The sequence below is a fragment of the Penaeus chinensis genome, chromosome 38, assembly GCF_019202785.1.
Source record: "Penaeus chinensis breed Huanghai No. 1 chromosome 38, ASM1920278v2, whole genome shotgun sequence".
NCBI classification, from domain to species: Eukaryota; Metazoa; Arthropoda; class Malacostraca; order Decapoda; family Penaeidae; genus Penaeus; species Penaeus chinensis.
In genome coordinates, this window is record NC_061856.1 from 2,354,038 (window position 1) to 2,369,037 (window position 15,000).

General features: G+C 38.1%; 3 non-coding genes across 3 annotated transcripts; 2 read left to right on the forward strand and 1 right to left on the reverse strand.

The window, feature by feature from the left end:
• The first annotated feature begins 7,563 nt into the window (after window positions 1-7,563).
• On the forward strand, window positions 7,564-7,634 carry Trnag-gcc. The gene has a single exon. It is a non-coding gene; the product is annotated as a tRNA-Gly (tRNA).
• Window positions 7,635-10,179: 2,545 nt separating this feature from the next.
• Window positions 10,180-10,250, reverse strand: Trnag-gcc. Its single transcript has one exon. It is a non-coding gene; the product is annotated as a tRNA-Gly (tRNA).
• Window positions 10,251-10,916: 666 nt separating this feature from the next.
• On the forward strand, window positions 10,917-10,988 carry Trnad-guc. The gene has a single exon. It is a non-coding gene; the product is annotated as a tRNA-Asp (tRNA).
• Window positions 10,989-15,000: the final 4,012 nt, after the last annotated feature.

The following is a 15,000-nucleotide window of genomic DNA, read 5'->3' on the forward strand; positions in this document are numbered from 1 at the left end:
AGATTGCTAGACGAGATCGCTACCGCTGCACCACAGCACACTGTTATAAGTATTAGTGAATGTAGAAACTTGTATATGTGTTTGTTTGTATTGGATATGTACAGTATATGTATATTTGTCTGTATATATATGTGTGTGTGTGTGTGTGTGTGTGTGTGTGTGTGTGTGTGTGTGTGTGTGTGTGTGTGTGTGTACATGTGTGTGTGTGTGGGGGGGGGTATATTATATTCATCACATGATGCTCTGACGTTACTGGAAGTTAAGAAAAAAAATAAGCAACACCTCCAAGGAATCACAGCGAAAATAATATCTTTGGAAGTCTGAGGAAGATTAAGTACCTAGTAAATCCACGCTGAACGCAGCAAGCATTCATTACACCGTCTTTGTCCCCGAAAAAAATGTACCTTGTGCGCTCGTGAGTTTGGTGTTAGAGAAGAAGAATGGATCGTAGATATGGGCGTACAGAACACCAGAAATTTCTTATCTGAGTTAGGGCACTAGTGTAGCATGAATATCTTCATAATGCAAGAGATGTATTTCTGACGAAGATATAATCGAAGCCAGTCGAATACATCTCTTGTATTGTGAAGATATTAATTTTCATTCCTATCTTTTCTACATTTGTCAACAGGACTACGGTTCATTAGGTCACTAGTTTCAACATGAATTAAAGACTGGTACTTTATTTTGATCTTGGTCTACAGATTTAAGCCTCTGGGGATGTGACTATTGACTACTAATTTTATAACAGGACAAAGACAACAACAAAAATTGAGGTTGAAGTATACAATAAGATATAATAAAGTTGTGGACATGCTACTAAGCACTTGCCGAAGATGTCAATTTGCTCCTTATTGAACTTATGCACAAGTAATCTTAGTAGACATAATATGTTCATAGATATAAGTTAGATAAGAATACAGATTCATGCAGAGTGACCAAGCAAATAATGTATTCTATGTTGGGCATTAAAACAAAGGAAGACAAAGCGAGTGAATTTGTTTATGTAGCTGTCCAGTAGGAAAAAAAAAAAAAATCGGATCCTGAACGTTTTATACCTGCGGTGATCTGACCTTACTAATCACTCAGATATACATAATTTAATTAAACAAATAATATGATGCGTGAGAGATTCCGTCATGCATGACCATAATGACATAAAACTTATTAAGTTAGAATTCCAACAAACCACATAACTCTGGGACATGTATAATACACGGTCATGTACTATTATTAAGGAAAGTATAGGAAGTAATTTTACTGTAACAATAAGTGGTAGATAGAAAAAGTAAATAAGTCATGTTTATTAGGAGTGTGTGGAACGCTATAAATTTTTCCAGATTGAAACGGTAATTTCAAATAGCACACGCTGTACGATAAAATAATGAAAATGGAAATATATAGCACTTGTACGAACTCTTTTTTTTATTAAACACTAATACTGCTGCCATGGTTAATTGATGACTTGCAATACAGTACAGTGCAATGTGCATGGTGATGGAATGAAAATGGACTTGTGATGGCTGTTTGTATCAATTCCTTTACAGTCAAACAATTTACTCAAATAAGCGTTGTTGTTTCTATATTTTCACCGTGATTACCAATAACATTAATCTTGTTATCGACACTATTGTCACCATTGTCACCATTGTAATAACTCCCACAGAGTGGGAGTTATTACAATTATTAATGGTACCTGATCAGTAATAAAAAAAAAAATAAAAAATGATACTAGTTGGCAGGGTAATGATAATGGTTCTAATAAAAATTATGCTAACTACAACTATGATGATTGCAAAGTAGGAATGAGGAAAATGGTATTGGAAAATGATAAACAGAATAAATAAATAAAAATATGAACAAAGTCTAGGGCAGTGTTTCTCGGTCTTTGCACCGGCGACACGCGACAAGTACATCTGACACTTCCCTATATTTCGGTAATAAACGAATACGAATGTAACATGCATATATACATTTACTATATACCCTTAAAATGTTAAATTATGGAAAACAATACTTAATTGAAAATATTAAATTAGCTTCTCAGGAGTTAAAGAAAAATGTAGGATTGTCTAAAATTCTATTTCGAATTCAAATAACCTTGAAACAACTTACAACGTGATTAGTTGCTGTTCTACAGTTGTGTAACTTCACTGGCGGTTCTTATACTTCGATGAATAGTGCCCGCTAGACAGCCTGCTACAACACAACACCCGCTCTGCCTTCGAGGACCTGGTGTTGTACAGACAGAACGGTTCAGAAGCATCAGACTTCTTAATACCAAGGCAGATGCTAACACACTGGTAGAGCAACACTAATTGTAGTTGTTTCTATGGTAGCATTTTCATAGCTGGTTTGGGATACGAAACAATTACCGTGCAAGCTGTTCTTAGTGAAAGGAAATTAACGGCAAGACTTGTATACATCTGATTCACTGCTTTTCCTTATACAGCTCACATTTCTACTGCTTGATTCACTACCTCTTAGCCTGCACACTGATAGCTCCTGGCGTTGTAACAGCAGCACTTTCTCCGCAGTAAGTGCTGTGTGGAAGTCTGTGAATTCTTCAGGTCTCTTTCATCAACGAAGTACACATCACAGGAAATCGTAATAATAACAAATATAGTTAAAAAGGCAATTCAGCTGATATACCGATTAACAAAATTAAATACTGAAATGGTAGTAGTCCCGGACACAACATATGAACACTTATTTTTGTAATAGGTCCCTGAACTTATCCACTATGGATCACCACCGAAATTTAATCAATAAGTCCAATGGGGAACGTATATTTATATGTTTTATTAAAATCACGAAAACAACTATACAAGGAACTAACATGTAAAAAGATAAGCCTAAATAATATCACCTTCCCATTCGTCGAAAATAACAACTAGCCGAGAGCGAGAACTGGGCTGTGGAGACATTAGAGCCAGTCAGAGAGTGCACTCGTAAAGCCACCAAAGATTCACAGACCTCGAGACCTAAATTAATATATAGGTAAGTTACTAGCGGGTAACTATATCGATACAATGCAGAGAAATTCATCTGAATAGTTTCGTAATGAATCACGACACAATGTAAAGATCGTGATGACAATTAAATAATGATTTGTTGTTAATGAATAATTCACCCATAAAAGCCAATTTCGCAGCGACCAAACCATACATCAGCACGACTACCACCACCAACAGCATACAATAACGACACGACTAACACCACCAACAACTAAACTACACCACTATAGCCCCCCACCCCCCTAGTACCAAGGTCTTTCCCGTACACAGATAACAACTCTACATGTTTACCGCATTACTACAGCTGAGACACACCGGTCTTGAAGCAGCTCATGAAGCAGTGCACGGGCGACTTCTGACTTCCTCTTGCGCAACGGGTCTGAATAGGATTTTGATTAAAGGTGGGTGTGTGTGAATATCATCATCAGGGAAGACTCGCGTGAGGCAGGCCATGAAAAATGTCCAATTTGGATTTGCCATTGCGTAAATTGGGGATACGGATTACCATTTAAGTGTGCTGCAACCCCCCCCCCCCAACCCCGCCCTCCTAATGCGGGGTCATAACGTCTGATGACATTTTTCCTAAGGACACGTAACGAGCCCAAACAATCATTATGTGGAAGGTACAGCACACAATTGCAACATAGATAAATAGACCGGGAGCCCAGAGGGGTCAGCCTAGCTAAAAAGGTTACCAATTCTAACCCACATAGCAATGGTCCTTGTGCTTGCCCATGTATGAAAATAAATGTCTGCCGGGCCTGCAGTGGTGGACAAGGTCGTGAGGTCATGTCTAAGTTGTAGCCCCATAGCATTTATTAAGGCCCAGACTTTGGGTCTGATCTAAACATCACAGCAGAGATGACAGGATGGTCGCACATGACTCCGATTGACAAGACAAACAACTTATATTCCGACAACATTTGGCTAATGTTAACGGTTTGGTCTGTAAAAATGGTTAAAGTTATACTCATTGCCATAAAAAGATGCCATTCGCACCATATTTCTCAACTAAAACCGTTTTTACAGACCAAACCGTTAACATTAGCCAAATGTTGTCGGAATATAAGTTGTTTGTCTTGTCCATTGGAATCATTTGCGACCATCATGTCATCTCTGCTGTGATGTTCAGATCAGACCCAAAGTCTGGGCCTTAATAAATGCTATGGGGCTACAACTTTGACATGACCTCATGACCTTGTCCACCACTGCAGGCCCGGCAGACTTTTATTTTCATATATGGGCAAGCACAAGGACCATTGCTATGTGGGTTAGAATTGGTAACCTTTTTAGCTAGGCTGACCCCTCTGGGCTCCCGCTCTAAAACAGACAACCCCTCTACGGTGATACATTTAGTTGCAGTATTAAGTTCTGTATGTTCAAGATATGATATCTAAATCTTATAAAATATTAAATAGAGCTTGACTCACCCTTTTCTTTTCTTTTCTTTTTTCATTGCTTCATACTTTTGTTAGTTAATTCATACGGTACCCTCTCGCCATAATTTGTATGAATCCTAGTTTGCCAATACGTAAACTTTTGTTAAAAGTTATTTTCTACAGTTGTTTGTATCATCTATTTCCTCATTCCCTTCATTGTTTCTGTCTTTATATATACCCATAGGTATATTTTTGTATGCGTGTGTATAATATATATATAATGAAACACACACGCACACAAGACTGTATTTACGAGTTGCAGGGCTCTGTCTGGAAGGCCATTGGATTTGCCTTTTTTCATCACTATTTAAATAAACATAAAGTAGGCGTGCATCATAAAAAGTAGAATATGATGCACGAGGTTTACTACTGAGAAGAAAGATGATGTGTTTGCAGAAGTGATCTAAAATATGCGTGTAATAGTAATAATAATTTTGGTGTTACAGATTGAAAAAAAAATGCTATATGAAATTCTTCTGCTCAACATCGTTTGTTTGCAATGCTCTTGGCCTAGATAAAGCTTGCGAAATCACTTCAAAACATGACATACTCAGAGCTGTACGATATTGGGATGAGAGAGAGCTACCAATTGACAGAAAGTTTAGGATATGAGAGAATAAGTTGCTCTCGCTTGCACAACCACCAAATCAAACCTGGACAACCTGCCATTTAATAACATCGTAAAGAGCATTCCTAAGACTGTCTTGTGTACTTTGAATGTAGAGAACTTCCCGGTACGCTGCTAACAAGGAAGTTTACAGGATGTGCAGGAAGGAAGACAGGCAGAATGCAGTAAATCGTACGTTCTCGCCGAGTAAGACCGTGAATGTGCATTTCCACATGAGAGGTCATTTTGATCTTATTAGCAAACCCTCTAAGATTTGTTCAAGAGATTAAGTTCTTAGGCCTAACTCTACACTCTACTGGCTCACGCGCGTGCCTCACATTATACCATAGAAATTAAAGGCTCTCTCCCCTGTCATGGCATACCTGGTAGCTTGTTCGAAGCAAAATCGACTAAGAAATGTGAACAATATTCATAAATAAAATCGACAGGTTCTTAAATTCTATGCTCCCTTCACATAAACATTCTAAGAGGAGCTGGTCTTCCCCGGTTAAAAGTTTGTTTTTTCATGAAATATTGGTAATCTTTACTCCTTCATTTCTAAAGCCTTGTGAGTATTTCATATTACCAAAACGACAGTATGGCGAAAAATCAACGAACAATTCCAATACATCATACGTGGATAACGCAAATTTGAGAATGCATATTTTCAACTCAAAGTTTCTGCTCTTCAAAACAATTGAATCTAAACGGCTGACCCAAACATGATGAAAAGATGGTAACTGAATGTGAATGTTTTTCTTGTTCACGACCTGATATCAGCAAAGTTGAAAGTTACCGGATTTTCCAAACTAATTCTGAACTTGCGAAATCCTTGCCACTCCACCTTCCAATGCATACAGTACTATAACAATTCAAAGGTATGAATGAGAATGAATTCAAGAGATGTATCTAACCTGTTTCGATTATAACTTCGTTATTTCTGACGAAGATATATTCGAAAACGATCAAGTACATCTCTTGAATTCTAAAGATATTAATTCTCATTCATATATTTTCTACATTTGTCAATGTGAATATGGTTTAATGCAATGCGGATCAATTCCTAGATCTGTGCTCAATTCTGCTTATCCTCCGGGATACGCGCGGCTAGTTTAGTAATTAGTAATATATGTAACCTCTAAATAGACACATATTTCTATCGCCTTTGTAAATCACCAAAATACTTTTGTTATCCCTATATGTATTTTTCGTTTCAATTTTCTGTAATCATTTTCTAGGTGAAACTATTATAACTGCGAGCTACATGCGTATATCAAATTTATTCTATATTAGTTTTATTAATTCTAACGCACTGAAGTTGATACGACGCATACCTTCTCAAGATTACGGAAGTTGTGTTAATTCACATTCACACGGAGATACAACGACCAATATAGCTATAAAAACATTCGAAAAACGCTAAAATATGTAAAGCATATACTCTTATTAATTCTACGTTTAGTCATCGTTCATTGGATGGTTAATATAAGTAAATCGACCGTTTATGAAGTCAGTAACTTTCCTCTTGCACAATTGATAAGGTCTTTTCCCGTCTCCACCGCTAAAGGCGTGCGTGGAACAATATCCATCTTCCTTTCTTTGTAGACCCTTTGCATGGGTCTTCAGGCTTTTCCCTCTTTAGATCCAACAGTATAAACACAAGGGCATGTTTACTGCGCACGCACGCACGCACACACACACACACACACACACACACACACACACACACACACACACACACACACACACACACACACACACACACATTCACTCACTCACTCACTCACTGTCAGAGGTTCTGTCTGACCAGGAAGTCAAGGGCTGTTTACCTGTCGTCTGCAGGAGACCCTCTTTTGTACAGGTGTCCATGGAAAATGATCAAAGGGTTGCAGAAGAGCGAGAATGTGATCGTGTAAACAGAGCGATGTCACAAGGTGGAAGGCCTGTGGATGTTGCATCCGTTGTTGTGTCTATTAGAGGGTTTGGTATGTGGGAAGTAATGTTACTGTGATAAGATATGTGTATAAGTAATAGTGGTATATGCATGGCGTGTGCTGGTGGTGTAGGCCTTACACATACATACATACATACATATATACATACATACTTATATATATATATATATATATATATATATATATATATATGTGTGTGTGTGTGTGTGTGTGTGTGTGTGTGTGTGTGCGTGTGTGTGTGTTTCTGTGTGCGCGCGCGCATTCGTGTGCGTGTGAGCAGGCATATATATATATATATATATATATATATATATATATATATATATATATGGATGTCAGCATTTCAAGACGCATGCAGATTTCGAGAGTTGGTATTAGCGGGAAAAAATGTTTTAGTCTAACTCGGTGACCCCATGAGTGACTGAGTTTATATTATTTCCGATAATCCTGGTTCACTTTGTAATATTTTTTTCTTGGAACATGCAGGTATTACTTCCTATTTCAAAAAGTTTTAATAAATTAATCAATAACGCACTACTTAACAAGCATCGGTGGTTCAGTGGTAGAATTCTCGCCTGCCACGCGGGAGGCCCGGGTTCGATTCCCGGCCGATGCACATTTTTCGACGAATCTCACATCCAGCACGTACATATGCTTTCATATATTTTACATGTGCACACAAAACCGCGTGGCCACTCATCCATATAATTCTTTTATATACATTCTTTCCTATATAATTTACATATCCACTATAGCATTTACGCCGACGTATTCACACACAAAACACGCAGGGTATCTACTCACACCCATATACTCAGAGCATATCTAACTGTATTTCAGCTGAATAACTGATCGACTACGGGCAGTTTGTGCTCGAAGTCTCAGAGATTCGAATTTATGAGGCAAACCGGTGTTAGTCCTCGTAATAATATATCTTATTATATTATATTATATTGTATTATACTATGCTATGCCATAAATGTATGTGTATATATGCATGTGTGTATACTGTATGTGCATATATATAAATGTATAGTTAGTTGTATATAGATACATGTGTGTATGTGTATATATATATATATATATATATTATATATATACATACATATATGTGTGTGTGTGTGTGTGTGTGTGTGTGTGTGTGTGTGTGTGTGTGTGTGTGTGTGTGTGTGTGTGTGTATGTGTGTGTTTGTGTGTGTGTATACTATGTACAAACAAATGTATATTGACAGACCGACACCGATGACACCTTGATAGAAAGGCAATATCAGGAGAGAACAATTTATCCCTTTTAAATTATATTTAGAAGAGGTGTAAGGGCATCTTGGGTACACGATGTTAGATAAGGCAAGCTGATTAACTTCAGATTCTGAAGTAGAGTGGCGCCTTTATTATCTGAATATCGGGACTGTATGTCTAAGCATATGGCTGTCTACTGTACGTTACATATCGTCAGCAGGCAGACCTGTTCTATGCAATGGGGGTAACAAGATATAAATATAGAGGTACATGGATATAGACATATAGACGCGCGCGCACACATACACATACATACATGCATGTGTGCATATATGTGTGTGTGTGTGTGTGTGTGTGTGTGTGTGCATATATACATATATATATATATATATATATATATATATATATATATATATATATATATGTGTGTGTGTGTGTGTGTGTGTGTGTGTGTGTTTGTGTGTGTGTGTGTTAAGTGAGACATTTCAGGTCGTAATTTTCCACACCCTGGTCAGTTCTAGCTGCCGAAGATTGTTCCCCTTCGCTGTTTCTTAGAGGAGAAGGATCTCCCTCTCGTGATCCTCCTCAGGACTCAGGACTCCCCCGCAGCTTCTCCCCCACATCCCGAGCACAACTCCTGATCCATCCTCCTCCCTTGTCACTGGTATGTGTGTCAACTGTGATCGAGAATGCACTGGTCGTGCCCGACTGCATTCGGAATGCGAAAGTGCTTCCTTTCAACCTCCTGCATTGTGGGATATCACTGACCATCTCCCTCCTCGTGTACTTTTCCATCACGACCTGCATGTACTAATCCTGCATACATATTAACATCATCTCCTGAGTCAGTCAATGTGGCAAACGGCAGTACGTGTCCTTCAATAGAAAACCTTAACAATCATTCTACTTATACGCTGATCTTCGCATATACATACACTAACACGTACACATGCCTGTATTACATTCGTATGTCTACATCTAAGCTTAAGAGCAGAGGTACTTAACCTGCGGTACATGGATGGGTTTCAGGGGTCCGCGAGCATCGGATAAAAAATAACATTTGTTTTTCGCTATAACTTAAGCATAAAACGAAGTGTTTTTTTGTTTTGTTTTGTTTTAGATTTTTTCCTTTGTAGTTTAATGATATTTTGTGTATATATCTCGTATATTTCTAAGACGAGCAAATCTCAATAAATAAAGTACATTATACACAGAGCATGCAAAGTTGGGGGCCCATTATCAGATTCTGAAAGGGATCTGTGAACCACTGCTTTAGACCATTCCGCTAGCATGGAACCTTCATAAACGGTGTAATATGGAATTATAGCTTATAATCTGCTTACTGTAAATTAATTGCTTGCATTGATATAGTACGGAAAACGTGACATTCAGTGGGAAATTAATTTGATTCATAGTTGGTTACGAGAGCATCGTTGCTAAAAATGGATTACTTTCCTCAGAAAATGTTCACTTTTAGCTGAAAAATTCATACGTAATTTTGAGTTGACTTACCATCCGTTGGCTGATTTGCAATTGCAACAACAAATGTATTTTATATGTATGATGTATATTTTTTATTGCAAATATTATCTTATGCGAGCATGTCTACTTATGCTATATGTATATACTGTATGGAGAGTATTTACTCATACATATGCTCATCAATCCATATTTAGATCAAAAGATAGAAACGTTACTTGGAGACTTGACATGAGATGTTTCCAAAGACTAAGAAAATATGTGAAATTTCATAGATAATGTACATCATTTATATAGGATCTTTACTAATATATAACTTCGTATACCTGACGAAACGGGTGGCAAATATATTTACATTCATGAAGTATCTTTTTTTTATTGAGGAAAGCTACAGAAATTTTACATGAATTCCCTTTTCTTTGTTGGGGAGAGCTAAAAAAATGTGCATCGGCCGGGAATCGAACCCGGGCCTCCCGCGTGGCAGGCGAGAATTCTACCACTGAACCACCGATGCGATACAATATCGATATGTATTTTGTTTTCTCAAATCAAGAGCAAACCGTTCGATGGTTTTGGCCTTGCAATTCTAGGATGCAATGACTCAACACATACGATTTTTTACTTATCACAACAAATGTAATAGGCGAGGTGCAGAATGTTTAGTACAACACAAGGTGCATGTGTTTTGTCAACTGTGTAATAAGCTTAGTAGTTTAATTTATTCTGAAGTCAGCTGTAAGATCTGCCGTATCTGAAATAATTTAAGTCATAACATCGTTGACTCTTTCTCACAAAACATGTCGAATGCTTTTGAATTGTATATAAACATACATACATAATTGTGTAATTAATATGTATATATACACATACAAACACGAGGACACACACACACACACACACACACACACACACACACACACACACACACACACACACACACACACACACACACACACACACACACACAAACAAACAAAATTTACATACGCGTACGTGCGCACACACACAATTGAACACCCACATAAACATAACTATCACTTGACAGTCTAGCAGATAATGTAACTATCAATTGATCGACTTAATCAGTACATCTGGATGTGATATTAATGAATATATGTTAATAAATAAACTACTTAAATAAACATCTGACCCCAACAGTGCCTCTCGTCAAGAAGCCGATTCCTCGGTAGTATAGTGGTTAGTATCCCCGCCTGTCACGCGGGAGACCGGGGTTCGATTCCCCGCCGGGGAGGCGTTTTTGATGTTCCTACTTTCAGAAGTTGTGCTTTTCATATAATATATATATATGGAATACATTTTTTGTTAGTGCTGGTATCGTATAACAGTGCTTTGCATATATTTATAAAACGCCTCACAAATGTCATTATGCCTCCCTCTACTTACATAACATATAATACATACATGCATGCATGTATGTATGTACATTTACTTGTATTTACATAACATATATATACATGCATACATACATACATACATACATACATACATACATACATACATGCATACACACACACAAACACACACACACACACACACACACACACACACACACACACACACACACACACACACACACACACACACACACACACACACAAACACACACACACACACACACATACGCACACACACATACGCACACACACACACACACACACACACACACACACACACACACACACACACACATATATATATACATATATATGGTATGTGTGCATAAACATGTATATAGGGACGTAACTACAGAGAGATTACATACATACATAAGTGCGCACAGATACATACAATACTGTTGCAATTTACAATAGTAATTTTGAACCATGAAAAAATCCTTGAGGAAAAATGGCCTCCTTGCCATTACGTTGACGCAGAAAAGTATTCAACCAACGCATTGCATTTGCCATGACATACACGTAAGTAACACTAGTTATGACCAAAGTGCCCATGAGAAAATAGGTGCTCAGAAAGGCATAGCTTTATCCCTCGGAGATAGAAAGAGCACAACAGGGATTGAGGAACATATTAACGTAGAAATGCTGACCATTACAAAGAAAACATGACAGCGGACAGATCATATACGTAGAGAACTGCCTAGGAAATAACTAACACATGGAGGCCAAGGACAAGACAAGTTACGGGATGACACAAATAGAATACTGGACTTTAGGGTCCAGCAATTGCAAACGTAAGTCTGAAGATTGTAATCATTGGAAGAGATGGTGAAAGGCCTGTATTCTGTAAATGGTACAGGCTGGAAACATACTCGATTAAATCCAAGTGTAAACCGACGAAGGTGCTTGACAAGAAAGTTCTCCCATGGCCTTCAGTGGATATAAATATTGAATGGATGGCTATTTGTGGGTGTATTTGCACCCCTTAGTATGATGGAGGGAACTGAAGCAGGAAGCCTAGCCGTTGGCTGTGTTTACACTCGGAGATATAGTGATACCATTCCTAGCTTGGGAAGCAACCGTGTGGCATGCGGTCCAGACCTTAAGGGTTAGGCTAGAGACATTAGTCTGATTGCAGAATAGCTGGACTGGTTATGACAAGTAACACCCGCTTGGGTCGGGACGGAGGGCGAAGTCATGTGATTATGCAAAACATGAGAAGCTCGTTTGTGCTGCCAAACACCCAGCGGGAATAAGCTTGGCTCGAGTGTTTGGTTTGGTTAGTGTGGTCCATCTTCTTGTACGCATAAATAAAGAATGAAGTTTTTACGGCCTTCATGCTCGGCCCTACTTTTCATTCAAAAAATTATTTTCGTTGCTCTGGTCATCAGGCGTTTTCTGATCCTTTACCTTTACATCTAAGTCTCGTTAAGATCCTCCTCCACATCTGAACTTGGTCATATTTTACTCAGCCGTCAGTTGGTGTTAATGGTGTAAAGTCTTTACACACTTTACCTCTGGGTATCCCCCACGTCTGGACTTTCATGTCAACACAGATCCCGAGGCATTTTGGGCATTCCAGTTTTCTGCGCTGACAAACTTCAGATTTTCGGTTGGCCCTCCATTGTACTTTGGCCTTCAGGGGAAAAAATGTGATTCTGTCACTAGCATTAGCGAAATCTAACGAGTTTTGATCTATCACTAAAATCACGTGATAACAAGGATAGCCCGGAACATGCAAGCGACTCTAAGAGATGAGAGAACAAGAAACTCTCAAACAACTCAAACTAATCAAGGAGCCAGGATTGCCAGCATGTTGCAAAGTCCACTAAGTCAATAGTGTTTGTGTATACACAAACACAGATATAGTATATATCTAAATATATTTATTAATGCCAACCTACTCGTGTTCTTACGTTTATGTTTGTGTGTGTGTGTGTGTGTGTGTGTGTGTGTATGTGTGTGTGTGTGTGTGTGTGAGTGTGTGTGTGTGTGTGTGTGTGTGTGTGTGTGTGTGTGTGTGTGTGTGTGTGTGTGTGTGTGTGTGTGTGTGTGTGTGTGTGTGTGTGTGTTTCGCGGTGTCTAGGTATGTATATATCCATGCATGTGCGTGGATCCCAAATCAAGGGACGTAAGCTAGACACAAGGGGGGGGGGGTAAGTCTGCTTGAAATGTTGCAAGCAAATACCAACGCCCACACACATATCGAGGATTGCGTTTGGATCATACTCTCGTAACATCTACGCAAAGCGAAATATACCAGTCACCCCCACCAAATCGCTTTCTATGAACCATCAAATTTCCATTTTCTCTATCAGTTTATATGCGTTTAAAATAACTGCGGAATCGACTGCACATATGAAAGTCTCTTGAAGCCTTGAATTACTTACTCTGTGAAACAACATCCACCTCGCTCATAACTCAAGTCCTTAAGTGTGTGTGTGTGTGTGCGTGTGTGTGTGTGTGTGTGTGTGTGTGTGTGTGTGTGTGTGTGTGTGTGTGTGTGTGTGTGTGTGTGTGTGTGTGTGTGTGTGTGTGTGTGTGTGCGCGAGGAACATGCAATAACAACTCGAAATCACATACTAATTTCACCACAAACGCAAGAACAGTTATGAAAAAAAGGCATTAACCAAAATCATTGCAGGGCCGAAGGAGGCACACCTTTCATTAAAAACTTCGGTGTAAACCTCCTGATAAGACCTGTAAATTTTAGCTATCAAAATCGAGTTTCTTATTATCTTTCTTTCAAAAACGGAAATCACGGTTGCAATAAGATAACAATAACAATAACTACAATGATAATTATATCACTTGCTACAAAGAACACTGAATAACTTTCTACAACCTTCAATAACTTTCTACCACAACACACTTTATTCATTACCTATATGTTAATATCTTATTATCCATTTACTATTATCAATGAGATTTTCTCTCCAAAAATCCTTTTTATACAAGATGGGACTGTAGTTCAAACAATATCTATAACAAAATCAAGCAGCATATCTCACTATCTCAGAGTACCATAGCCATAACAAACAGCTAATCAATGACCAACGAAGGGACTTATATATGGCATTTCTAGCAACTACCTGTCAAACAACCTTTTAACTCAAATAATATCGACAATTTCAACATTTCGCATGACAATGCAGCAATTAGAGCAGCGTAACTTCATGTTCTTCTTCATTTAGTTGTAAATAAATATACCAAGCTTAATAACTATGTAAACTTCAATGAAACTTGCATGGGAGAGGAAAGTGACACGACAAAATAATGATATAAAATTACCCTCTTCGTTAAATTTAACCCAATGTATGATCATCATCGTTTGCAAAAGATCTCTAGAGTTTATTCTTCAATATATTACGTGAAATCCAATAATCATGCGTTATCACAGAAAATGGTTCCGAATGCCACAGAAAACCTTTAGGGGTAACTTTAAGTATTACAGAATTACTGGCCCTCTACCATCACATGAAGAAGAGTTCATTGTAGGTTTACACTGTGAAATTATTTGCATATTCTAATGGGTCATTTCTGGTTGACCATGTCTTTGGTACAAAATACTGTTACTGGCGCCTTAACCAAAAGTTTATTTGCCTGGTTAACTGTTCAAGCGTTTCCTTAATGCGATTTTCAGTTAACAGGATAATTTTCTGATAGTTATTTGAACGAATCAAGTATTCCTTTCCGTCGCAAATAAAGCACTGTTACGAGGAAGGTGAAAATACATATAACTATAGAAGGCATGGCAAATTGGAAGTGGGAGGGTAAAAGGAAATGGGAAGTGGGAGTGTAAAAGAAAATAGGAAATAAGAGTAACAGAAAATGGGAAATAAGAGAGTA